The sequence below is a fragment of the Gambusia affinis genome, linkage group LG15 (assembly GCF_019740435.1).
Source record: "Gambusia affinis linkage group LG15, SWU_Gaff_1.0, whole genome shotgun sequence".
NCBI classification, from domain to species: Eukaryota; Metazoa; Chordata; class Actinopteri; order Cyprinodontiformes; family Poeciliidae; genus Gambusia; species Gambusia affinis.
The window spans coordinates 14,493,547-14,519,878 of NC_057882.1; the positions used below are offsets into that span (position 1 = coordinate 14,493,547).

General features: G+C 38.3%; 1 protein-coding gene across 1 annotated transcript in view; it reads right to left on the bottom strand.

Moving 5' to 3' along the window:
• pcdh1a (protocadherin 1a) overlaps positions 1 to 26,332 on the bottom strand; it is a 126,124-nt gene that overhangs the window by 7,609 nt on the left and 92,183 nt on the right. The window lies entirely within an intron of this gene.

Consider the following 26,332-nt stretch of genomic DNA (forward strand, 5'->3'; position numbering starts at 1 on the left):
CAGCTCCGGGGAGGCGCTCTGTTTGTCGGCCAGAAACGTGCAGCTGGCCGTCGGCGGGCTTGCCAATCGTGCACCTGTTGACAAGCTGAACATACAGCACGGATTAAATGAAAATACCACTCTGTTTATCGTTTCTTTTTTTTCTTTTTTTTTTAAATCCCTTTACACTCATGCTGGGACAAGTCGGATCAATGTCTGAGAGAGCGAGGAGCAGATAGCAAAGATCTATGTCTCTGTGATGCTGCTGATGAGAAAAAGTTGTGATTGCTGTGACAAACGCATTACGCTAATGCCACAAGGCTGTCCACACCATGCGAGGACGTGTCCATTATGGATGCTCCGTTCTTGTTCCGTGGTTGCAGCACAGCATGTGAATGAGAGAAAGTGTTTACACATAGGCCACACACACACACACACACACACACGCACGCACACACACCGACACCCGTACACAGCAAACTGAGGGATGTGGCTGAATGGGACTGATGCAACCACAAAGAATGACGTAGTGGAGGTAGCAACAAGAGTTCAAAGTTAACAGACAGAGTGCCAGCTTGACGATAAGCCTGGGAGACGTTCAGCCAGTATTGTACTCATGACCAGTGGCAAGATAATTAGCCCACAAAATGTCAGACCACTGAAGGCAGGAGAATTGCATCTGGTTCACCACTGCTTCAGTCAATCAAAAGACCTAAGTGAGAACAGGGTCCCTACCAATTTTCAATGTCCAAATCTGAAATGTTCAGACTTCTGTGTTCCTTAAAGCACATTTCAAAAGTAAAACATTCGCCTTTGAATTTATGGCAGACGATTTTGCAAAGTGCTGGCTTTAAGCATAAAATGTAGAAAAGCCCACAGACAGAAAAAAAGAAATACAACAAGGGGAGAGAAAGAATAAAGGACATGCAGTTTGAAGGAAGAACACAAGTAATGAAGGGAATAAGGACTCAAGTCACAGAGAAGAATGGAAAAAAAAATGAAGGACATTAAGCAGGCATAAAGGAGAAACACAAAGAAAGAAGAAATCAACAAAATACAAAATACAGAAGGAAAGAAGGACAAAAAGAAGAAAAAAATATTAGCAAGAAAGAAAGGGTGATACAAAAAGGTAGGTGACAAGGAAGAAAAAAGAAACAGAGGACATGAAGAGTGAAGAAAGGTGAAAAGGAAGGGAGGAGAAAAGGACAGAAAATAAGTTATAAAGAACAGACACAAGGTAGGAAGAATGGACGAAGAGAAGGAAATGGAAAGAAAATTTGAAGAGCAACATGAGGATGAGGATGGAAGTAAACAAGGGGACATGGAGGAAAGAATGCAAGGAAGCAGGGCTGATTCTTGGCATAGGCCATATAGGTTGTTGTCAACTGCTGTGAAACCAAAAATAAAGAAAATAAAACTAAATAAAATAAAAATTAGTGGGTATGTAAAGCTCTGACTTGCACCCTTTTCTCATGATCTGTATTGAAATTGAAAATTTCCTATTTTTGCTATTGTCCTTCATACTGAATGACCTCCCAGAGCTGTCAGTCAAATGTGCAAAAAACTTAAACCTACCTACTAATGCACAATTGATCCAACATAGAAGTGTTTAAACCAATTAGGTGAAGTTTAAATAAATGTGCAGAGATTTCAGGAGTGATTGCTAATCAAAACTCACTAAAAACTCATAACTACCTTTTTTACTCTATATAAGACTCACTATTATTTATATTGTCACAACATATATATATATGTATATATAATTTTATTTTTGCTTCTGTCCACATAGATGCTCTAGTCCTGTTTTACTATGCCAATAAAATCCTGAACTTCTAAAGCTTTCTAAACTTCCATGGAGCAAGAACACTAAGTGAACTGTAACTTTAAAATTAATTCAAATTTTCTTTTTAGTACAATTTTGAGACATATTTGACCTTCAACAACCCCATTTTAGAAAACCAACAGTATCTATAATTAAAAACTCTCTTAGAGCTCAGTCTGCAAGGAATGAAGGAAAACGAGGACCAAATGACACAAGGAGGAAAGGATTCAAGGACTCACACAAGGAGAAAAAGAGACAGAATACCAGGAAGAAAAGAAGAAGGGAACAAAATAACTGATAAAAGGACATGAGTGTGACAGGAAGGAAGAAAGAGAGTAAAGAACAAAAGAAAGAAAGGAAGCACAAAACAAAGTAATACAGGAGACAGTGGCACTACACAGTATGATTGAAAGAAAGACAAACAATGGGGTAGGAAATAATATCTGAAAATAAAAATATTTTCTGATGATCAACTCTTGTTTCTTCAAACTTATCCAGACCTGAAAAAGACTAAAATTAAATTTCAGATTTTTCTTGGCTGAATATAAAACCTCTGAGGCAGTGGGGGTGTTTGTGTGTGCGCCAAGACTTTCAACTGCTTCACAACTAACTAACACATAATGGAGGGTATTTCTTTTTATTTCTTTGTCCATATTGGTAACTATTTATTTCTTACTGGTAATCCATATACAATTGTCCCATTGTTTATTGCAGTAATAATAACTGGGCGAAGAAGAATGCATAGCTTGAGCTGTTGTTGCAGCTAATCTCATTGTTCCTGTAATCCAAAGCAGCAGGATGTTTAGGCTATTTAATACATTCACCGCACAATTGGGGAATGTTCTGCCTTATTCATGCCTAATTAATTACCAGGATGCTTAAGTCAAGGCTTGTTTATGTTTATGAGGCCATTGTAATTGAGTTAGTACTGTTTTCAAATGAATTACCTATAATATCATGTTTGATACAGAAGGAAAAAAAGCTGCTTTATTAAAATATTCATAGTGCCTGAACTTTTCCACAACAAAACAAATCCCACTGGAACTGCAAATAAATTTCAACATATCATTTTGGGATATTACGTGAAGTATCATTGCAAAATGATTCTGATCATTCTCTCTCTCTCTCTTTGTCTTTAAACAAATTTTCTACATTCTACATAATTAGTTGGATTTAGCACTGGACATTGACAATTAAAGGACTAATGTCTCAGCCGGATCTAGAGAAACTCATTCATGCATTTATCTTCAGTTGTATTGATTATTGAAACAGCGTCTTCACAGGACTGTCCAACAAATCAATCAAACAGCTGCACCTGATCCAGAATGCTGCTGCTCGCGTTCTCACTAAAACCAGGATGATAGAGCACATAACACCAGTTTTAAAGTCCCTCCACAGGCTCCCTGTAGCTCAAAGAATAGACATTAAAATACTGTTGTTAGTTTACAAATCACTGAATGGCTCAGCACCACAATACATTAAAGATCTGCTGTTGTTGTATCAACCTTCCAGACCTCTCAGGTCTTCTGGTTCTGCTCTGCATCCCCAGAACCAGAACCAAACGAGGAGGAGCAGCATTTAGCATCTATGCACCACAAATCTGGAAGAAACTTTCAGCTGTTTGACAGTTTTCTGGAACACTGACTTCCTTTAAATCTCGACTAAAACCCACTTGTTTAGGATTGTATTTGAAACCTAATCAATTACAAATTTATTGATGGAACTTGACTCAATGTCGTGTTTTGATTGCTGATTCTATGTTGCATTGTATTTTTGTGTCTGATATGATGTAAAGCACTTTGAAATGCCTTGCTGCTGAAATGTGCTATACAAATAAAATTTGATTGATTGATTGACTACTAGGCCATTCTATCCTGTGGATATGTTTCAAGTTTGAGCCAGTCTGACCTGTTGCTGAACAAAAGCATTGCATGATGCTTCAAGTACAGTGTTCCACTTTGCTCATGGTGACTTGTGATGTCAGTTTTCCAGTACACACAGCATTGTGAACGAAGACCAAAATTTATTATTTGACCAAAGCACCTTCATCCAATTTCTTCTGAACACAAATGCATGCCACGCTTTTCAGTTTTAATTGCACAGAGAATAAAAAAAGAAAAAAAAAAAATCAAATCAAATCATTTCCCTACCGCTTTTTATTTGCCTATCACACAAAACTGTAATAAAATTCAGTGATTTGTAAATGTAAAATGTAAGTTTTACATTCTTATACATTTTGAAATGTAACAAAATAATAATAATAAAAAAAATCGAGTGATTTGAATACTTTTGCACAACACAGTGGCTGCATAAATCAATGAGCAACTGAGAAAAAAAATTTGATCTACTTGTGCGTGCCGGTGTGCATGTGTGCCACCTCCTTCTTGATGAGCAGATTCTCATTTTCACCAGCTCTGCTATCTGCAGGCGTGGTCAGGATGCATCACAGCAGCGAAAATGGACTGGAGCTGCAGGAGAGGTTCACAGGAAGAGAAGTTTGAGGAGCGCGCTTTTAAGTACAAGTGCAGTCGCATAGGCATCTACCCCAAAACGGATTTCACACTTGATTAAAACTTCTCCACGGCTTCTAGGAGGTTTGCATCTCACCATGAGGCAACATGTTCAAATCGGAGCAGCTGCACATCTACAAAGCCGTGTATGATGATGGTTGGGAGGGCGGAAATGGAGCAACTTTATTCGGGGGGGGGGAGCTTTTTAGAAATGCACCACATGCGATACCAGGGCATATTTTTGTCTTGATGAATTAGCAATTACCAATAAAGATGCACAAGTGATCAGAACTGGCACAAGTGCAAGCATCCACATTCGCAGTCAACTTCTGAAGGATATAGATCACTCATGTTTGCCTGTTTCATGAGCGCGTGTCCCTTTTAACTCCTGAGTCCAGAGAAAGAAAAGATGAAAGAATCTAAGGTTAACACTGATTGCTGTATCTTGACTGACTGTCAGCCTGGTGATTCACTTCAGGTTGAATGTGTTTTTAGAAAAGATAACATGAAGTTCTTTAAAGGAGTGCCAAGCAAAAGAAAACACTTTATGAAAAATGACACATTGCACTGGTGATTGGAGTGTGCGCCGCTCACGCTGAGCCCTGCTCGTCATTATTAAGGGGCAGAAAATCTGTGGTGACAGATAAATACACAACTAGTATGCCAAAGTCATGTCATTTTCCTCCAGTATTGCCAAAGCATGCATTTCATGCCAACAGTTTTCAAGGCCATTTGCCGTGTTGGTTAGTCTCTCCGACTATCTTCATTTGAATTGGTTTTACTCAGAGTGAGGCTCTGAGAGAAACCGTCTGTTCTTAACACACAATTTAACAGAGTAGTCCATCGTCAGCTCTCCTCCGTACGATCATTAACGTCCTTTACTGAACAGCACTTTCATTTACGCACGTCGATTTTCCCAACAAAGAGCCGCTGATTATGTGATGCCATGTTATGACAGAGTGTTTTATCGCCAAAGCACAAGTTGTGGTTTCTTCTTTTTTTCTCCTTTTTTTTTTTTTTTTTTTTACGTTGAGCTGACCTTTCTGTCACACTCAGATCCATTTCCACAAAAAACAATCAATGCTGATAATTACACTTTTGTGTCTGTCATTGTGTCGTGGCCATTAGCCGGCAGTGGCAGCGGTGCAGGTCACTTACACCGTGGTGAATCGTTGTCCACTCTGCAAAATAAAAACATGCACCCACGTAAAAGTGTCTGAATATTTGGAGGGTGTGATGAAGCAAATGAGTCAACCTCAGGTAAGAGGACTGAGCCAGGAGGGACTGTGGGAAAATTGGTATTTTCTCACCCACTCAGGCCCAGATGCTTTTTGTATACATACCTAGAATAACTCAGCCCACACTCTATAACAAGCCTTTCAGATTTTGGAGTTTTAATTTTTATAGACAGAAGGGCAGTCAATGGAAAACAGATTATCTAATCACAGCAGTAAAACAGTACAGACCCCGTAAACTCCTTTTTGTTCACTCGCCTCATTGTATTTGATTGAGATGTTATGTGACAGACCAACAAAAAGTAGTCCATAGTTGCAAAGTGGAAGGAAAATTATATCTGCTTTTCAACTGTTTTAAATATAAAAAAAATAATAATAAAAAAAATGTGGCAGGTGTTTGTATCCCCTTTATTCCGATAGCTTTAAACAAACAGTGCAAACAATACAAATGCTCCATGACAGTCTCAGAGGGGGTTTAGAGACAATCAGCGAACAAACAGCATCATGAAGACTAAGGTACACAACAGAGAGAGCAGGGAGGAAGTTGTGGAGAGAAGCTTAAAGCAGGGTTAGATTATAAAACAATATTTCGAGCTCTGAGCAGCTCAGAGCCCTTTTCATTATATCTATAAAAAGCGGGGAGAAAATGGGACTACTGCAAACCTGCCAAGAGACGACTGTGCATCTGATCGGAAAGGCCAAGCAATGAGGGAAGCAGCTAACAGCCAGTAGTAACTCTGGAGGAGCTACAGAAAACCACAGCTTAGATTGGAAAATCCACTGATGGAACAACTATTAGTCAATTACTTGGTAAATCTATGAACCAAATAAGGTAAGGCATAAGAAGTCCAGTTTGAAAGTCGCCATGTTATATGAGAATGGCTAACGCCCGAAACACTATGTTTAGCATAGATCTTAGCACTGTAAGATCACTGTAATACCCTAAGCAAACTGACAGTGGCAGCATCATGCCATGGGGATCAAGCTGGCTAGAGAAGACAGGGAGATGGAGCAAACAACAGAACGATAGGCCTCGTATCTGAAGAAGAAGACAACAACCTAGCCTGAGCTAAGTGGCTTAGATCAAAGCCTCTCCGACCGCTAAAATGTTTCAGTCAATCCCTGTTACAAAACTGAAATAAGAATCTGAAACAACCATTCAGACTAATATTGCAAATTTGCCTCTGACTGCTTCCAACCTAAAGCTTGTTGATGCATTTCACACATAGACCACCAAGGACAAAAAAAGCCTCAGTAGATAACTTTTACAAAAATATGTTGTTAAAATATTGCCACTGTCACCTGCAAGGAAACAACCTAAAGTTACGGCAGTGGCCGTGTTTGTTAGCCTGCACCTTCACGGTGGGCTCTGCTGTGAAGGAAGATATTTAGCATTGTGGAGAGCAAGGAAAAGGGTCAATCAAGCACATACATGAGCTTGATTGCCGATGGTAAGACACTCCTCCTTAGCATCGAAGGACGTTAAGGATGCAGATTGGATGCAAATGGAGAAACACACTGCATTTACTTGCCCAGATGGATGTAAGACTGCAAATCAAATCAAATCAAATCAAATCAAATCAAATCAAATTTTATTTGTATAGCACATTTCAGCAGCAAGGCATTTCAAAGTGCTTTACATCAAATCAAATACAAAAACACAATGCAACATAGAATCAACAATAAAAACACAACATCAAGTCAGATTCCGTCAATAAACTTGCAATTGATTGCGTTTCAAATACAACTCTAAACAAGTGGGTTTTTAGTTGAGATTTAAAGGAAGTCAGTGTTTCAGCTGATTTACAGTTTTCTGGAAGTTTGTTCCAGATTTTTGGTGCATAGATGCTAAATGGACCTCTTGGACCCATAGATGCAAGGGTCCAAGAGGAGCAGATAATTCCCCTCCCAGATTATCCATTTCATATTATTAGAACACTGACAGTTTGAGGAAATATGTAAAAAAAAATTAATAATAATTAAAAATGCATTTTTATAAAATGTCATAAATTTCTGTAAGTTATACCCAATTGTGCCTCATTTATATAATTTGCCTTCTAAGCAAATAGTTAAAATTTAATTCTATAAATAGCTATTCATTGGCACTCTCCTGCCAATCTGACTGAACTTGAGTGATTTTCCAGCAAAGAACAGACAAATACTTCAGTCTCTAAATGGGCTTGCAGAGTATGACAAGTGTGCATGGGTGCCAATACATTGCAAGATGCTGATATTACATTGGCTGGCATAGACTGACTAGAGTTGCTTTAAGGAACAGTGACTCATTGACATTTCTTCCTCTCTGCACAGCAGAACTCTTTTTCCTGTTTGCTGGAGACAAACTGCACCTCTTTTTACCTTACGCAGGGGTCACTCCTGTCTGCCTTCTTACGGTGGCATCATTAGCTAGGAAAACAGCAGAAAATTTACCTCCTCCCACCTTTTGCTGTGTCGCAGTCAACTCGCACTGGACATTTTAAAGGTGCCTCGACTGCACTAACACAACATATACATACTGCACAGTGTAGTCACAGAGTGGGGGCTACGCATGGAAGCTTAACCCACCGGCCTGACAGATACATGCAAGGGGTGGGTTTGCATGCTGCTTGCATCAGGGTGCCAGTGGGAGGTGTTGAGTGTCTGAGGCAGGCTTCCTCATCGTCTGATCCCCTGCCCACGGGCATAGAGGGAAGCTGCCTCTTCCTGAGATTTCACACTGCTCCCTCTCTGTTTGATTGCAAATGCTGCCTCTCCCCACCGGCTGCTTTCCAGAGTGAGCGCCACACCGCTATGATCGATGGCGGACAAATATGAGAGAGCCGCGGCTCACGGAGGGAAACAACTGCTGGGGAAAAAAAAACACAGCAGCTAGCATTTGGGGGGAAGAGTGCCACGGATATAAATGCCGCATTTGTGGTGTCGGCAAAGAGTTTATGTGGTAAATGAGTGGAGGAGCTCCAGAGGAACAATGGGAAGTGAGGAAGAAATATCCCTATCTTTGCAGACAGTAGGTCCTGTGGTGGCTATCAGTATGATAACTGGGTGTGACTGCATTCTGTGGTTGTCATCCTCGGCAAGGAAAAACAACAAGAAACCAGGGTTTTGTATTTATTTAGCTGTGACATGTCAAGTCTTGTTATTCAAGAACTCTCAGTAAGCACAGTAAGCAGAAGCTACCAAACGCAGCTTTTCTTATCTACTTTTTTTTTTTTTTACTCCCCCTGCGGAGGGGAACATTCTTAAAAGAAAGAAACTTGCTACAAGTGCACAAACATAGTGTTGACATGCACATTTAGCTTGTTCATTGTAACAAGAATCCAGAAAAAAACCCCCAAAAAAACAAAAAACAATGGGGTTGTTTGTAACCTTAGATACACACTTTAAGCATCCCACCAGCAAAATTACAATGTGCAGCAAACTTTCTGTTTTACCATAGCTCTGCAGAAAATGATGTGTAAAGTGATAAAGTGGTGTATACCATTAGAAAACCTTGTTGGTAGGTTTGGTGGATAATTACATCATATTTATTCTAAAGCTGCTGTCCTGTTAAGCTTTCCTTTGTGTCAATAAAAATAAAGATTGAATGCATCAGTTTTTCAAACCCGAACAGGGATTTCTTGTCTGTCTGAGAAGCACAAGGTTAAATGTTTTAGCAGACACAGGTTAATCAATTCTCAGTCAAGCTGTCTGCAAAAGGTGATGGGAGGATAACAATTGGTCAGAAGCAAAAGTGTCAGAGTATCTCCTTCACAGATTCACTGAGATCTGAATTCTCGGCTTCCCGAGGAGGCGAGCCTCCCTGCTGACAAATCCTGATGAGTGGACATGTCGGGGAAGGGGCACATCAGGAAAGGAGAAGGAGAAGACGGAGAAAAAGAAAGAAAGGAAAAAAAACAAAAACCTAAAATGACACTGTAGCTACTTCAATGGGTGCTGGTGAACCTCTTGTCAGATCTCTCACCATCCACCATTTTGTGTTAGACTTCCTCTATTTGAAGGCTGCCTTCTGTATCAGTGCATTAGACAAAGCCCTAGCACCTGCTGACAGATCACGCTATGCACCGGCTCCTCCAATTGAGGAGCTGATATGCGGTGTGATGTGTCAACCAACACTAAGGCTTTGTCAAACTGCGGCACGCGCATGCAGCATCTTCAGATAAAAGCGATTCAAAACACTGGTGGAAAAGTGGAGGGGGAGTAAAGTGTGCTAAATGATGATATAGTTCCCTTTTTGTAAGGAATAGAATTGTTTCTCTGCTCGCGTGCAAAGGTGTTTGTTGAATGCATGAGTGGAGAGCAGCTTTCAGCCTCTGACCATGTTTGGCTTGCTGGTCAATTACTGACTGGAAATTGCGTTCTGGAGCTTCACAACAAGATATTGATTCTTAGTACCTGCCAATGTGAAAATAAATAGAAGTAGCTATTAAAAACATTAAAGAGTCAGTGTTATGATTATCCCTGCGAAGTCCAGTGAACTATTTCCAAACAGTACCATTTTCATTTCAGAGGTCAATAGCCCTGAAATAATTTATTACTTTGCATTACAACTAAAGATGAATTGAGAAATTGCCAATTCATCTTTATTGCCAATATTTGGCCAGTTTTCAATACTAACTGCCCTGGCAAGACTAAACAATCTGTTTCCCTGTCAGGAAACGTGCTTGGATAGTTGCAGAAATAACACTGTTCAGTGTGAATGCTGTTACTGAGTGAAGATGGGTGTCATATTACCAGTATCAACAAGGGGTTAAAAAATGGAGCTAGATGAAGCATAGGCAGAAGGAGATATTCAAACAGCACCTGTTATTTTCTACAATATGCCATGACATGTTTGCACTGAACAGAGTACAGCAACGTTGCTCTGTATTTTTATTTGTTTGACATTCAGACTCTTTCTGTCAGGGAACATGATGTTTGGAAACGTTGGGAAGTCTTCAAAACCTACAAAAGGACCAACATTCTCTGACAAATACAGGGACAACTGTTTACTGTTGCTAGTTGTGCTAAACCATACTATTGCTTATATGATTTCAACATTGTAATCATTTTGTCTTTGCTTTACCAAATGTTTGTAAACATTATTTTACTGCAACCACTCTCCTACACACATGGCGGTACCAGCGAGGAACATTAGAAAGATTATATGCTCTTCTTTTAAATTTCTATGTTAAAGTTGTGGAAGAGAAATCAGGATTGGTTCAATTCGGCATTGGAAATCTGCAAGTTAAAATGTACAGATCTTCTGTAATTATAACACAACATAGAGGACAGTATATGTCTCTATCTTATATAAACAATTTAACCTTGGGAGAAGAAGAAGCTTATCCCTTTCACAGAAGTACCAAGGAGATTTTAAACAGCTTTTAAATTTGATATTTTATGTATGGCTAAAAAGTCAAGCTGGGAGTAGTCGATACATAATGACTATTTAAAATTAACATGAGCTGTTTTCCATTTCAGTGAAGCGTTTTCGAATGAACATAAGGAGCACAAAAACAAGCCCTGAAGAAGAAAACTCTGTTTTCTAAGGACTCATGTTGGCCGTTCATTCAGGCTGTTATGGGAAAAACAATACAAAGTTGCTTGCTTTAATAATTTTAAGTTTGTAATCTGTTCCATCATGTTTTTGTTTAATGACAAAAAAAAAAGAAAAAAGAAAACCATTTTAGAGCTACACTTGCAATGTGACATTACCTCTACTCTTAGTATGAATATTTAATTATTCTCCCAGTCAAAAGGCTAAAACAGTCCCGAATGCTGTTAATGATAATACCTTTAATCAGGGAGCACCAGAATCAGAAAGTAACCAATGAAATCTTGGAAACTAGCCAAAAACATCTGATCCGTGCAGAGAGAAAGATATTGACACATCTTACTCTGTCTCATACAAATGCTTCCTTAATGCTGCATTCAAACAATTACAAATGTTGTTCAAAATAGGCCAAAAACGGAGGGAAAAAAAATTACATTTAAAAATCAAAATTAGGAGTAATGGGGCAAAAATCAGTGCAACTTAAGCTTGATGAGTTTTATTATTCTCGACTAGCTGCTCATGCAAGCTCATATTTACACTAGCCCAAATAATTATATTTCGAACCATCCTGCTATCCTCTATGCCTCGTCTGTGTTTCTCCCTCCAACTGAAACAGGAAACCATGCATTTCCCAAAGTTTTCTGTATAATTTAATTGCAGACGCTCAAGGAAATGCAGACTGCTTTCTTGTGGTGAAGGGTCGTAACTTAATACTATAATACAATGATATTCTTTTCTATACGCTATATTACCATACAAGTTCTACGCTAACCTTGCACAGTGTGAAAATAAAGGCAAAGGCAAAGCTGGATAGCAGATGTGCAAGTTAGCTGCAGTCTAGTTGCTTTAGTTTAGCTGAAGATTAAAGTAAACAAGGAGCTGATGAAACCGAGCTACAAAATTGCAAAAAACATAATCCTTTTGTGAATGTTATGACTGATTTGATAGAAAATCCTGTCATGATAATTAAACAGAACGTTTTATCATCCGACTCTGATTATTGTGTGACATTTACTTGGGAGAGATACTTGTCTATTTTCGTCTAACACCCAACTGTTCCCTCTTCCTCTCGAGTCAATGTCTCTCTCTGTGTCCTTGCCTTTGAAGCCTTCTGCGTGTTTTCGGCCTTTTCTGTAGCCCTTTCACAGTGCCGGCTCTCAATAGCCTCGTGGAAGTTGGTAAAAGACGTTGCATTTTCCAAAAGAACTGAAAGAAAAACCTGAGCATTCAGTCTTCAATCTGTTCGTCTTTGTTGCATTTAAGCTGTTTACTTAACTGATGAATCCCCCGCACCCAACTCCCTGAGGCATAAACAGATTTGAGCTTTTAATAACTAGTCTACTAAAAATATTGAAGTGATATTAATAGTTTCTATCAAATAAAATTATTTTAGCAATATTTTTTTCTTGGAAGAAAAAAGAATCAAAGGCTTGCTTTGATATGATTTACATCTCTGCCTTTTAACAACTTTTTTTTTTTTCATATCTGGGATTTTCCCCATTGAGTACCATCCAATGCATGACTTTCACTCTCAGTATCTTTCACTGACTGATCTTCCTGACATGTTAAACGGTTGTCTTCCATGATCAGTTTGTTGCTCTTCCTCCTGTTTCGATTGGGATGTTATCTCATAGCTAATTTTGCCTTTGATCCCCACATCCTACTATGAGAAACACGGTTAACATGGAAGCACTAACATTGGCTTCTAATTAGTCAGAAACTTGAGTGGATTTTTAAGACCATGAATATGATGAAGTCGCTTCAAAACTAACATATTTTCCCCACTTCTTCCCATGAGGAAAGTATGTCTCCCATTTCACAAAACTAATCCAAACTTGTCCAATGTGAGAATGTACTTGGTTTGGTGGGAGCAACTACCATCAAGCATGCAATAAGTTTTACATAACTGTTTAAAAATTTTGACCCATTTTTCTTTGCATATTTTGTTTTTCATTCAGCTGCATTGGAGGATTTCTGAGCATGAGTGCATTGGAGGTCATGCCACTATTTCTCAATTGTATTTTAACTAGGACACTCCAAAAACCTTTTTTTTTTTTTTTGTATGGTTTCATCAGTTAGGGCAAATCACAGAGGACCTGCAAAGAAACCCAACACTAAAACCCATGTTTGAATGTCAGCACTCCACTCTTTTTCTTTTTTCCAGGTTGACACCATATGTAACAAGGTGCACACACTTTTTGTTCTCACTCATTCACAAGTGAGGCAGAAGTTGTCTCATTTGTCTCAAAAAGGTCTTGGAGATCATTACCATGTTTTCTGGAAAATATGAGATGGGGCTTGTGTGTGTTGTTTTTGGTCAGCAGTATTTTAGAAATTGTTATCTTTTGTGAGCTCCTTGATGAGTCATCAGTGAGCTGATGGAGCAATTCTGGGACACCGACCACCCCTAAGTAGGTTCACCACTGTTATATGTTTTCCTCATTTGCACATGATGGCTCTTCTTGTGGTTCACTTTCCAAAGCCTTGGAAATAGATTTTTAACCCTTTCCAGACTGTAAATGACATTGTTTCTTATTTTTTCTTGAATGTACATAAATTGGTCCAAGATGTAACATTTTAAATATTCATCTTAAAGTGAATACTTAAAAGATACATGCAAGGCAGTAATCAGATCTTTTGAGTCACAAAATAGTTTCAGATTCACGTTCTACAGAGGATCAATGTTGTTTTGAATAGCTGAATAGCATAAAAATGTCATTGGAAAACTATGTTTTTTATATATAGAAATATTTTTGATAAATTCACATTTAAGTGTAACAGAAAAAAAAGAGCATTTTTCGTCTCAGAGCACTGTGCAACCTTGACTTTGGCTGTAGTTGTTTCTTAATATCTTTCATCATTTCCACCATGTTCCAAATTATTATGCAAATTGGATTTAAGTGTCATGAAGAATATATTTTTTGTTGTGCTATTAAATTTATTGATGGTATTGTGAAACTCACTATAATTAATTTCAGAGAGCTGGGTTCATTAGTTTGTCTGGTGAGCTCAATTAAAGGAAATCTACTTAAGAAGGATGTTCCACATTATTAAGCAGGCCACAGGTTTCGAGCAATATGGGAAAGAGAAAGGATCTCTGCTGATGAAAATCATCAGACAGTGTAGTGCCGTATGACAGGGCATGAAAACATTAGATATTTAACGAAAACTGAAGCATTATCATACTGTGAAGAGATTTGTGGTTGATTCAGAACAAAGATGGTTTGTACAGATAAATGAGGAAGGTTTCTGTTAGACAAATTTATCGGATAAAGAGAGCAGCTGTTAAAATGCCCTTACCAAGCAGCCAACAGTAATTTGAAGCTGCTTGTGCCTCTGGAACCTCAAGGTGGAGGATCCTCCAGAGGCTTGTGGTGCATGAACCTACTATTGGGCCCCCCATAACCAGAGCTCACAAACAGAAATGGTCCCAGCCGTACATGAAGATTAATTTTCAAACAGACCTGTTCACTGATGACTGCTGTGCAACCCTGGATGGTCCAGGTGGACGCAGTAGTGGATTGGTGGATTGATGGCCACCACGTCCCAACATGGCTGTGACGTCAGCAAGGAGGTGGTGGAGATATTTTTTAGGTTGAAATTATGGGGAGAGAGCTGGTCGGCCCCTTCAAAGTCCATGAAGGTGTGAAAATGACCTCAGCAAAGTATATGGACTTTCTGACTGATCACTTTCTTTCATGGTTCAAAAAGAAGAGCCGTACCTTCAGCAGCAAAATCATCTTCATGCATGACAATGCATGAAGAAATTGGCTGCTATGGGCATAAAAGGGGAGAAACTCATGGTGTGGTCACCATCCTCCTCTGACCTCAACCCTATTGAGAACCTTTGGGGTTTCTTCAAGCAGAAGATCTGAGGCTGAGATACAGTTCATATCAAAGAGCAGCTCTGGGAAGGTATTCTGACATCCTGCAAAGAAATTCCAGCAGAAACTTTCCACAAACTCACAAGTTCAATGGATGCAAGAATTGTGCTGTGATATCAAAGAAGGGGTTCTATGTTAACATGTAACTCGGTCTGTTAAGATGTTTTTGATAGAAATAGCTTTTGATTTTAGTACATGTGACCACTTAATCCTGCACATTCACAGAATGACCATTTGCAGTTCTTTATAATCCATAAAATGTTTAGAAAATCTGCTGTGCATAATAATTTGGAGCAGTGCATTTAAAGTTTTTTTCTTTTTGAAAAAAAATTACTGTTCTCATGGGGAGCTCTGTTCAGTAAAATTTGATTCATATTGTAATAGTTCATGACTTGAAAATTATACTGATCATCATTTGCATTGACCATTTAAGAAAGTCTGAAAAAATATCACTTGCATAATAATTTGGAACACAGTCTAGTCATATATCATATTGTCCAGCCATGCACAAAATGGTCATGGTGAGATTTATATCAGAGCGCCGTGTGTACTGGATGTTTTGCAGAGCGAAATGTGAGGATCAGCGCAAGTTCTACTAACTGTGACTGCGGTCAAATACTTACAGATTTAGATAATACCATCACAGGAGGTAGATAATTTCCATGTCCAATATGGACAAATATCAACATAATCTCACAAAATCCGATCTTTAGAGCTATGTAAGCTGCCTGTGCTGCAGCTAAAAAAACAACCCCAGAGAGGCGGAGGCTTTATTTGGCCATTTACTGCACATAGAGACTTGCTGCATGACTGACAATTCTCATAGAAAGTCAACACACTATAGGCAGTCAGATGGAAAGCCTCTGCTACCACAATGCTCTGAACAATACAGCCACGAGTTAGGAGCAGGACAATTCAAATTTATGCTGTGATGGAATATGAAAATTGCCTTTTGTGTAGCAGGAAAAGAATGACAGCAATCTCCACACACGGCTCCACTTGCCATGGCCCGATGCCAGGCAATAGCTTTTCTGTCAGGGCTTTGATTAGTGAGGAAATAGCACATGGGGCTAAATAATATCACTGAGTGTTAATCTTTAAAAAGGGAAACTGTACATTTTGGTATTTAAATATAGATTTGAGGAAAACTACAAAACACAGAAGGCAGCGGGGGTGGTCATCAAGGTAGCTTTTAAGGCCAGCATGATTCCTCCCTCCTGTGGTCTTCCTTAGTGATGTGTTGTATTCAGCTGCCAGTACTTGATGTAGCATGGTCAAGATCTATGTTCTTTGATGGTGTTGATAAGATCAGACATGTGATACATTCACTAAAATAAAATATATTCTCTCTTATTTCAAGGAACAGTAGGGAAGAGAAGGGGATACTCTAGCTAAGTAAAGTCAACACTTGTACTTTAAAATCCTCTTCCTTATTATAAGAGGATTAATACCGCAATATAACTGTTTTATTGTATTCATCAACCCTATGCGATTAAGAATAGCTACATTATCAGATAATTACAATTAAGCACACTTGAGAGCAAAATAGTTCAAGCCCAAGACGATTGTTTGCATCTGAATCAGTTTCTATTCCTGTTTGGTCAACATCCAGTAGATTAAATGTTACAGTTTGACCACATTGCTCTGGTTCATTTCTCCTTCATTCAAATCCATTGAACCTGCTGAATAGAAGATCCACCTTTTTGCTCGGGAGTGCAAGAAGAACCCAAGATGAATCCTTTAATTGACTGTGGTGCATGTCAATTAAAATCAGCTGGTTACAGAAGTTAACACGCCATCTTTTGTTTGTTTTCTGCACTTCTGTCTGTCCAGCCATTATCCACCCATTCCCTTACAGTCTAGGTAAATCTGCAGTAAGATAATGTGAACGTTTTTACTTAAGCATTAAAAAATGGGTAAAAACATGTCATGAGGACCCTGAAAATTTGAGTGCAAAATTATTTTTCAAATTCAAAACCATTGTGTATGTTGTGAAGTATGTTGTCATCAAAGATTTTGCAATGGCCACAAACATAAAGAGGCATTTGAGTCTTCTCTTTTAGTGAAGTTAAGTTTGCAGCCATTTGACTGAGGTTGACAATACTTGATTGATGTGTGCCAAATTGACAACTTTATTTAGTTTCAGCTTATTCTGGCTTTAGTTAAACCTAAATAAAGTCACATTTCTTTAAAGCATACATCTCTTTTGATAAGTAATATGATAAAAGGTAAGTGGCCTGTACTTGTTTAGTTCTTTATCAAGTCGAGATGAACCCAAAGTGCTTCAGACTACATTTAGTCATTTACCCATTTACCACACATTCACAGACTGAGAATGAAGTCAGTGTCCCTATCATTCTGCTATCTTTCACTCTGTTGTACAAAAAAATTCCTTGTTTCCATCTCATTTTATTTCCAACAAAAAAATAAATAAATCTGTCAGCTTTAATGGGGATTATCACTAATAAGGAGAGAGTCCTTAAGTGGTTATATTCTCACTGTATTTTTTTATTGTTTTCAATCTTATCAATTCTCTTGTATGCTTTATTTTCAAAGCATAGAAGAAGAGCACCTGTGGTGGGTGTAGAGTTAAACACCAACCTCTATCGGTGAGGTAAGTGATCGATTTGATTTGGCCATCACAAAGCCCTGATCACAGACCTGCTAAAGGAGCAGTATTTTACAAAATCTGCTTATTTTAGCTTAAAATCATGTTATAAATTACATTCCCTCATCAAAACATATCGGGAGAGTTGGTTTGATTATTTCATGCATGATTGAGAAATCATTTAATCTGCCATGGCAACTATTCAGCTGTGCAAACGCCTGGTTGGACCTCGTGTCGCCTTTGAGGCTCAGCTCCTTCTCAGAGCCAAAATGTTTGACCCAAGACAAACAGTTTGTTAGCTTCTGATTTTGAAGACTTTGATATATAAATCTCTGGCATTCTCTCTGATTCTTGTGGCATTTCATAAATATTAATAATTTTAATTCCAACTGTCTTAAAACAAAAGACGCTTGGTCTGATTTAACTTCAGAAAATGAGAAAATAAAATATCTCTTTGTAATCTCCGTTTGTGAACTTCTAATTTAATTTTGTGGTTGGTTAATAGTAGCACTAAGTAGGTCATAAACCATTTTGTTATAAACATAATCTTTTCAAGTCCCAAGTTCATCATGAATTTTGACTCTAGTATTATATTTTAATAGTTTTGTGCATCATACTAAATTTTGAAATGCAATCTGTTCAGTTATTTTATCATGATGTTCATTTAAATCTTTTTCACAGAATGTTAAGGACTGGGTAAAAGCCCAATAATAAAACCGAGAAATTCCGGTTCATAATGTGATCTAAGGACAATCTTCTTGCTCAAAAAATCTTTTCAAACATGAAACATTGATGCTTACCACATGTTCCTGTCACAAACATAATGCCCATGAACAACGAAACAAAACAATAAAGGAGCCAAACGCACAAGAAGAGCATACATTTTTTTTGTTTCGATTTTTTTTTTCTATGTTCTGCCTCACCATCTGTTACGATAGTGCCTGAGGTATATGTATGATGAGTATCTATCTTCAGGCGAGATAACTTTTCAGTAGACAGCACATCAAGATAAGTGACACATGTTGGGGCATGGAACATGGTGCAGCCATCTGAGAAGGAATGACCCAAAGGAAAACATAAGACAAAGAACAGAAACAGTGAAGAAAAAACTAACTTCTGATGATTAAGAAACCTTTGGATGACGACGGGCATTTAGACTGTAGATTATTTGTGGTGAAATCGCACATGCCTCCTAATTAGGTTGGAGATTCTGAAGATGAATGTTGAACCATTTTACACCATCATGTAATATTCTGTCAGAGTTACTCAACTTTTGGCTTGGGAACAAGGGTTCTTTGGAAGTGACTCACAGAGAATAAGATTTAAGGTTATAAAACTCAAAATTTCCAGCATGGCAAAGTAATAACTAAAAGCCTGGTACTGAATAAAAACTCACTGTCAAGGAAAAGTAAAATGTGTTTTGGATTCTTTGCAATGGGAACGTGTATTAACGGGAACGTGCATTAGTTACTTTTGTGTTTAGAAAGAAAAGCTAGACTAATTTTGGTTTTAGCTGAAAGCATAAAGATTATTGATTGTATGATACACAATATAAACACAATACTGCAAAGTAGGAAATGATTCTTGCACAGGAGTGAGAGTAGAAACCATGTGCCGCCACTTTTGTTTTCCAGAATATCTTTTCATTTTTACTGGATCCAGTCCTCATCAAGCTTGTGAAGCTCTTAAACTGCAGGAAATTCTGACACATCCGCGAGAAAGGCTTAGAGCCACAACGGTTCCACTCCTGCGAGACTCACTGGAAATAAGGAAATGCATGTCAGACCCATACCATACAATTCCAGTCCCTCAAGTGCCATCCATCATTGAAGGGCAGAGCACTAGTTAGAGGGAGGTTCAGCGACTCAGACTATGATGGAAAGATGACCCTCCGGGCTTTCCTCTGATGCTGGCTTGAGCAGCCCCACCAACTAAGGTTGAAGTGAAACTGGCCCCAAGCCAGCATCCCCTCCCTGACGCACAGCAGTCTATACCTGCTTCACGAATCACATCTGGGGTGAGACTGGGTAAGACCCAGTGAGAGCAACAGAGCTCTACATCCACTTTCTATTTCTGCCTCCATAATTATCCTTCAAGTTTCAACTTAAGATCCCCTGGAACTGGCCGTACAAAGTCAGCTAAAAGGAGCCCCTCCTATGGAAATGAGAGGCACCGGGATAATAAAGATTTTTTACTTCATGTGTCTTAAGAAACTTGTCCTTTCAAGCCTAAATTTATACACACATTACCACCTCCGAACCTGCTGCTTCAGCATCCTGCTGCCAAGACTCATTGGCATGGCAGAAGAAGACAGCATACTATCCAATTTTTAAAGCACACAGAGCCATCCACTTTTGTTAGAGTAATACATGAGCACATTTAAAGCTTAGGGATACTGGCTTAGCCACACTGGCTCACTCATTCATTTTACAGGCTTAGTGGTAAAACCGAGCATGTTCGGTGTCCGCATGGTGCTAAAAGCACTATTTATGGAAACTAATGTGAGCTTATATGCATGCACTTTTCTTTTTAGATGTAATTCTGAACACTTATCTGGGTTTTCATCCATGTCATCTTCACTTAAGTGAGGAAGTAGATAAGTAGAAATTACCAAAATGAGACATGTACTACTAGGAAATGTTTATGGCCAAGAACATACAGCCACCAATGCCTTGGAAAAGTCTTTACGTGCCATGAACCTTTTCACAGTTTATCACAGTGCACTGTAAACATTTCCTTTATAAGGATTCGATGTGCCATCTTGACCCGAAATAGTGTAAAATAGTGAAAAGGATTTCAAGATTTTTTTCTTAAATAAATAGAAAATCGGGATCTTTTTTTCCCAAAAGAGCTCCAGTTTAGTCAGATTAGATACTCTTGAAAAGTATTATTTTAAAATAGATGCTTCAGTATATAAACACTTACATTTGTGCTTAAAAATACAACTGTAACTGTAGAAGTTGTGAATACATACATAAATGTGCTTCGATGTAAATCTGTAAATTTGTAAATTTGGCTGAGAGGTTGCGCAATCCCAGGTGAGGCTCAGCTTCCTGCTGCCTCACCAGCTTTGCTTCTGAGTGTTTGAATGGGAAAATGCAAAAACTCAGTGATTTTGAAGAAAAAATAATCAAAATTGGTTCAGCTAAATAAAAAATAAATACTTTATAGTACAAACCACAGGGTGAAAATAGCAATCTAAATTATTTTATCATTATATTTTTCCATTATGACAGGTGAGGCTCAGCCTCTCTTGCCTCCACTGACTGCATGTCACTGTTCCACAAAGCACAGTGGCCCTGAAGGGTCAAGAAAATGCAAAAGCCACAATTCAACAAAAAAAAAGCCATAACACAACCAAAAGCTAAAATGTAAATACAAACGCCACAAAGCAAAAGCAACCACTTATGTTTGATGAACCTGCTAGCACAACTTTGATTTTAGCATAGATTCTTTTTTGTCATTTTGTTGTGTCATAATATTTCATTGTTAACTCTTCTGGGCTACAGTAATAAATAGCAGTTTTGTTGAGTGCAAAAGTAAAGTTAACATCTTCTTTCACCTCTGCAGCGAGATATACAATGGCATTTGGTCCTATTTTTAAAAGAGCAATGACTATTTTTTTCTTTTATATCACACTTTTTTTGCTATGTTTCATTGGTCTGTCACATGAAATCCAAATAAAACACCATAAGCTAAATGAGTCTAAGTCTCTGTTCTTGATGTGATGAAATGTGAAACAAAGATTCACTGGTATAATTACTTTTTTCAAGGCATCACAAATGAATGCTCTAAGTGTTAATAGTGGTGGGAACAATGACAGACATTATGACTGCATGAATGACCATAATACATTTTCAGGACAAAAGGATCCTATTATCAGTTATGTTTCCCCAGTCTTCAAGTCAGCTGGACAACGTGATGTAACTGTGGAGAAATCACTTTAATGTGTCAAAGAATCTGGTATGAAATGAAATGCAAGGGGAGTGTATTGAGATAATGGGACTCCTGCTTGTGTTCCATTTCAATTTCAACATGTGGCTACAATCCTTGCCACACAATAATTTAGTTCAATCAGAAAGACAATAAGCCAATTCTTTACAGTGCTGTAGTTAATGGCCTGAGATGTGATTACATGCCACAAAACCCCCTTTCAAAGGTTCTGGCCTGTCTGCTGTCATTTCACAAATACTGTAATGTGTGTGGCCTAAGTTTAAACGGGGCGCCTTAGCTCTCATTGTCGACGATCAGACAAGCGAAAGCACATTTTCGATTTCAAATTGGGCAAAGGGAAATGTAGACACATTCAAAACTATGACATGATGACACATCATCAGCGCCACTGGATTCAGCTCCATTGTCCCATAAAGTAATTTGTTAAAAGGGCTATAGTTTACCAGAGCCTATATAGTGTTGGAGCTTAATGCGGGATAGAGAATTTATTTGCGCTCCAGTTAGGTTCTTCCAATGACCTACTTGCTTTAAAATAAACCCACAGTTGAATCATGGCAAACAGAAGCAGCTAAGTTAAGACAGGCACAATGATGAAATGACAGTGGAATGATAAGCATATCGCCCATACCAGCTTTCCAAAAGCAAACATTCCATTGGAGCCATTTCTAAAGGAGTATCCAAAAACCTACTAGTCCCATGCCCTGTCTCTTTTCTTGTTGCAATAGGCCACAGTGCTGGTTCAGGCTGGAATAAAAGAGGCAGACACTCTGGCAAAGCACAGTGACCTCTGTTTAAGGAAACCCACACCTTTACATCAGCAATTCAAACTAGCACCTGGGCATCGACCCAAGTTGGCATTCATAGGAAAAACAAGGTCCATTAGCGCTATATTCTGCCCTCCAGTCAAAACAATGTCTTGATTTAAGCCTTTATTTTCTCACGCTTTGTTCACAAGAACAAGATGTTCTTGTGTTAAATCAGGCAATGGCCAAAACAACCTTACCCTTTTCTGGCACTAATATAGCCAGCAATGAAAGCGTGGGGGAACCCCCTGATGGGAGTTCAAACTGAACAAATATATAATGCTAAAAACATCATCTGTGAGATCTAAGGGAGGAAAATCAGACCGTATTACCAAAGAACCTCATTATCATGCAAATGCCATTTATTCCATTTTATCTTACCCTTCTCAATAGCCCATATGGCAGCGAGTCCACACAGAGGAAGACACAGGGAGACCTCATGCTGGGCAAGCAGCCACATCAAAATTCCTCCATCTGTGGTCAATTGAGTTTGTGTGTGAATATGTTTGTGTGGTGTGCAGTTGTATGCACATGCTAGTACCTGCCTTCAGTCCAGCAACACGGGTGCTAGCCCTCATATCACACTGAAGATGACTAACCATGGATCCCCCAGAGGAGTGATTATTGCTGAGCCTGGGCTGAACACAAAGGGATTGATCGTCAAATGTGTGATGTGTGCCCCCCAAGTAGAGAGACGGGGCACATCGCTGGCCCCAGATAAGTCGAGAGGTTAAATTAGGCTACTGAAGATGTCTGTTATCGGATTCCAAGCGTGTTCTGGAGGGCAAAAAAAAGAGAGACTTTTTTAATAAAATAGAATGATATAAAATGGGGAAGAAATGTCTTTGGTGTATCCCTTAGGATACATAACTAATGAAAGTGAATAAAAGATCATGTGACAAATAAATAAATAAAGGATCACTGAAGCCTTATCATCTTGCAGAACCGATACCTTCTGATATTAATCTAGTTGTGCGTAGAACATATCAATGTGTGGATGAGTCACAACTTTCTCCAGCTGAACAGAAACAAAACTGGTTGCACTGTTGCCTTGCAGCAAGGCGGAAATGTTTCGGGTTCAAATCCCAGTCTGGGGTCTTTCTGCATTGAGTTTGCATGTTCTCCCTGTACATGCATGGGTCCCTTCTGGGTACTCCAGCAATCCAAAACAATGATTGTTAAGTTAATTGGTCTCACTAAATTGTCCTTGGTGTGTGGGTGTGTCTGTATGGTTGTTTGACATGTGTCTCTGTGTTGCCGCGCAGTAGACTTTAGACCTTCTGAGGGTGTACCTAGCCTCTTGCACAATGACAGCTGGATATAGACAACAGCCTCCCTATCACCCCATAAGGAAAAATGGGTTCAGATCATATTTTTTTTTAAATATTATGGAAAAATATGAATCCTTAGATGTGTCACTTATAATCCGAAAATGGAACTTTTAAGTTTGCTTTTGTAATGTGACGATTCAAAAAAGTTCAGGGGGTGTGACTAACTTTTACTTTTGTTTTAGTGAGCATTTTAAAGAAAAGGCACAAAATAGTAATTTCTCTCTGAAATACAATAATACAGCAAACCTTTCGCCATTACAAATTAAAATCTGACCAGATCTGCTTGAAATACAAACAGACTCACTGTACGCAGAGAAACCAGTCACTGTTTGTCTGATGTGATTACGGTGCATGATAAATCATGAATCTTGACACCAACCAGATATATAAGATAAGCAGTTTTCATGTTGTGTGAAGCAATCAATTTAAAGGGAATTACAGAGCTCACTGATTATGATCAGAGCCTATTAAAGTTAAATGGCACTGTAATCAAATTGATTTACACATTTGGGTTGTGATGCGACCTCCTTCATAACCCCCAAACACATACCCACTGCTAACAAACACTTCCACTGCACAAACACACTCATGGTAGGCAGGCGTGCATGCATAAAATGTATGTACACAACCCTTGATGCTGCAACCACTAAAAAAGCAATGAGAAATAAATACAGGCAAAATGAAACGGAGAGCACCATGTTCTCACAAAACATAGTGAGAACACTAATAACAATGTGAAGATACGAATTAGGAACATAGAAAAAAAAAAATCCAGAAATTAATTTCTGCAGATGAGGAAGCATCTATATTCAAAATTGTATTACTTTGATAGGAATTTTTGCTTACTTTAATAGCCAAAATCCGTAATGGGCTGTGTTGATGCCAGATTCAATGAAGCTGAGTCTGTGTCTGCGGAAGCAGAAGCACCTAGATGTTACAGTTCCTAAAATTTAAAGTACTTTCAATGAGACGCCAGGGAATGTATCGGAGTCATTGGAGTTTTGGAGAGCAGAGCAACAGGATAGAGCGTTAACCTCACCTGTTTCTGTAGGGTGTTGATTGCTTCCACATTTTTTCCTTCTAACATGAAAGAGTTAATGGGTTGAAATGTCTTGACAAAGAAATTGAATGAGTGAGAATGATCTCTGCAAAAATTTTCTTTAGTCTTTTTAAGGTCTAAAATTTTAATCATTTCAGTTTTATACCTTAAAAAGTGTCAAATGTGTAACATTTCCACATTAAACGTGCTAAAACTGCTGTCACACACACACATATATAAATATTTCTAGTATTATAGTTTGTGGCAGGTATCACTTTACACTTCAAGGATTCATGAATTATTATTTATTTGTTATTAGCCTTGCAAAAAACCTACAAAAGAAATTGGTTTGTAAAACTAGCTTAATGTGTACTCATGATTCCAGTAAGTGAGAGTGGTTTTGTATATCTGTGAGCCTTCTCTTAAAACAGAAGATCCTTGCTGGGGGGGCGTGGCTAACCTGCTGCAGACTGCACACCTGCCTCGAACACAAATCCTCATTGAGACATTTCCATTCACACTCCACCACTATAGGATCATCATTCCTCCCTCACCTACATCCTTCTAACCTTCCAGCCATACTTATTTCAGTACCTCCTGTTATTATTATTCATCATTTTTATTTCTCGTCCAGTCTAACTGCTCTTCTCCTTTTCCTCCTAGTAGTACTCATATTTCTGGTAAATACTGTGATTAAATCACTTTGCATTCTACCATCCTCTGTGCAATTCTACGTGTTGATCAGGAAAATACCTCAAAACCTGACATGTTTATTATTTAGGGAATTTAAATCAAACTGTTCTTACCCACTACCAGCTCTATCAGGCGAGTGTATGTTTAAGGAAGTTTCGGTTGGAAGAAAATCATATCCTATTAAAACTTGTTCTCAGTAACAATTATGATGCTTTCTACAGTGCCTAATACACACAATGTTTAATATGAGATCAATTAAATGCTCATGCATAGACTAAAATACTAAAGGCACAAAGTACAGACAAGTTGACAAAGTTATGTTTAATTGAGCTATTAAGTAAGCAAGTAAAGTTATTTATTTTAATTCTTGTAGATCTTGAATGTAAATTGAAAGTCAATATGTTACTTCCAGAAATCCCCTTAAAATAATGCCATTTGCAGTTACAGTTAGCAATCTGCAGGTAATATTGTTTCTTACCAAGCCAACTGGAGGATAAACCAAGTAGATGGCCTGTCTATCTAGCTAATTTTGTGTATAATTTATGCAAATAAGTAAAAGAAAAATAAGACACATCAATTGGCTTTAATCCACATTCTCATTAAATCAGCCCTGACCATAACCTGCATATAATCACAAAAATGCAACGAAGCCAAAGTAAGAGCTACTAAAATGTCACACAAATGGCCCAACAATAAACAAATTTTTATGTTAAACGACACAGATGCTCTGTCTGCGCTGATGAAGAATCAACTTATCTCAGATGACGAGTGTGATCTTCACACCCTGCATCCCAATGCACATCAACTGTACAAACAATATAAGAGACCTAATGCCGACACCAACTTTTCTCCTACCAAGTCTATGAATCAAAAAGAAAATAAAAAAATAAATGTCAAGTAGAATATTATAACAGCAATAAATAATGTGCATTTTAAGAAGT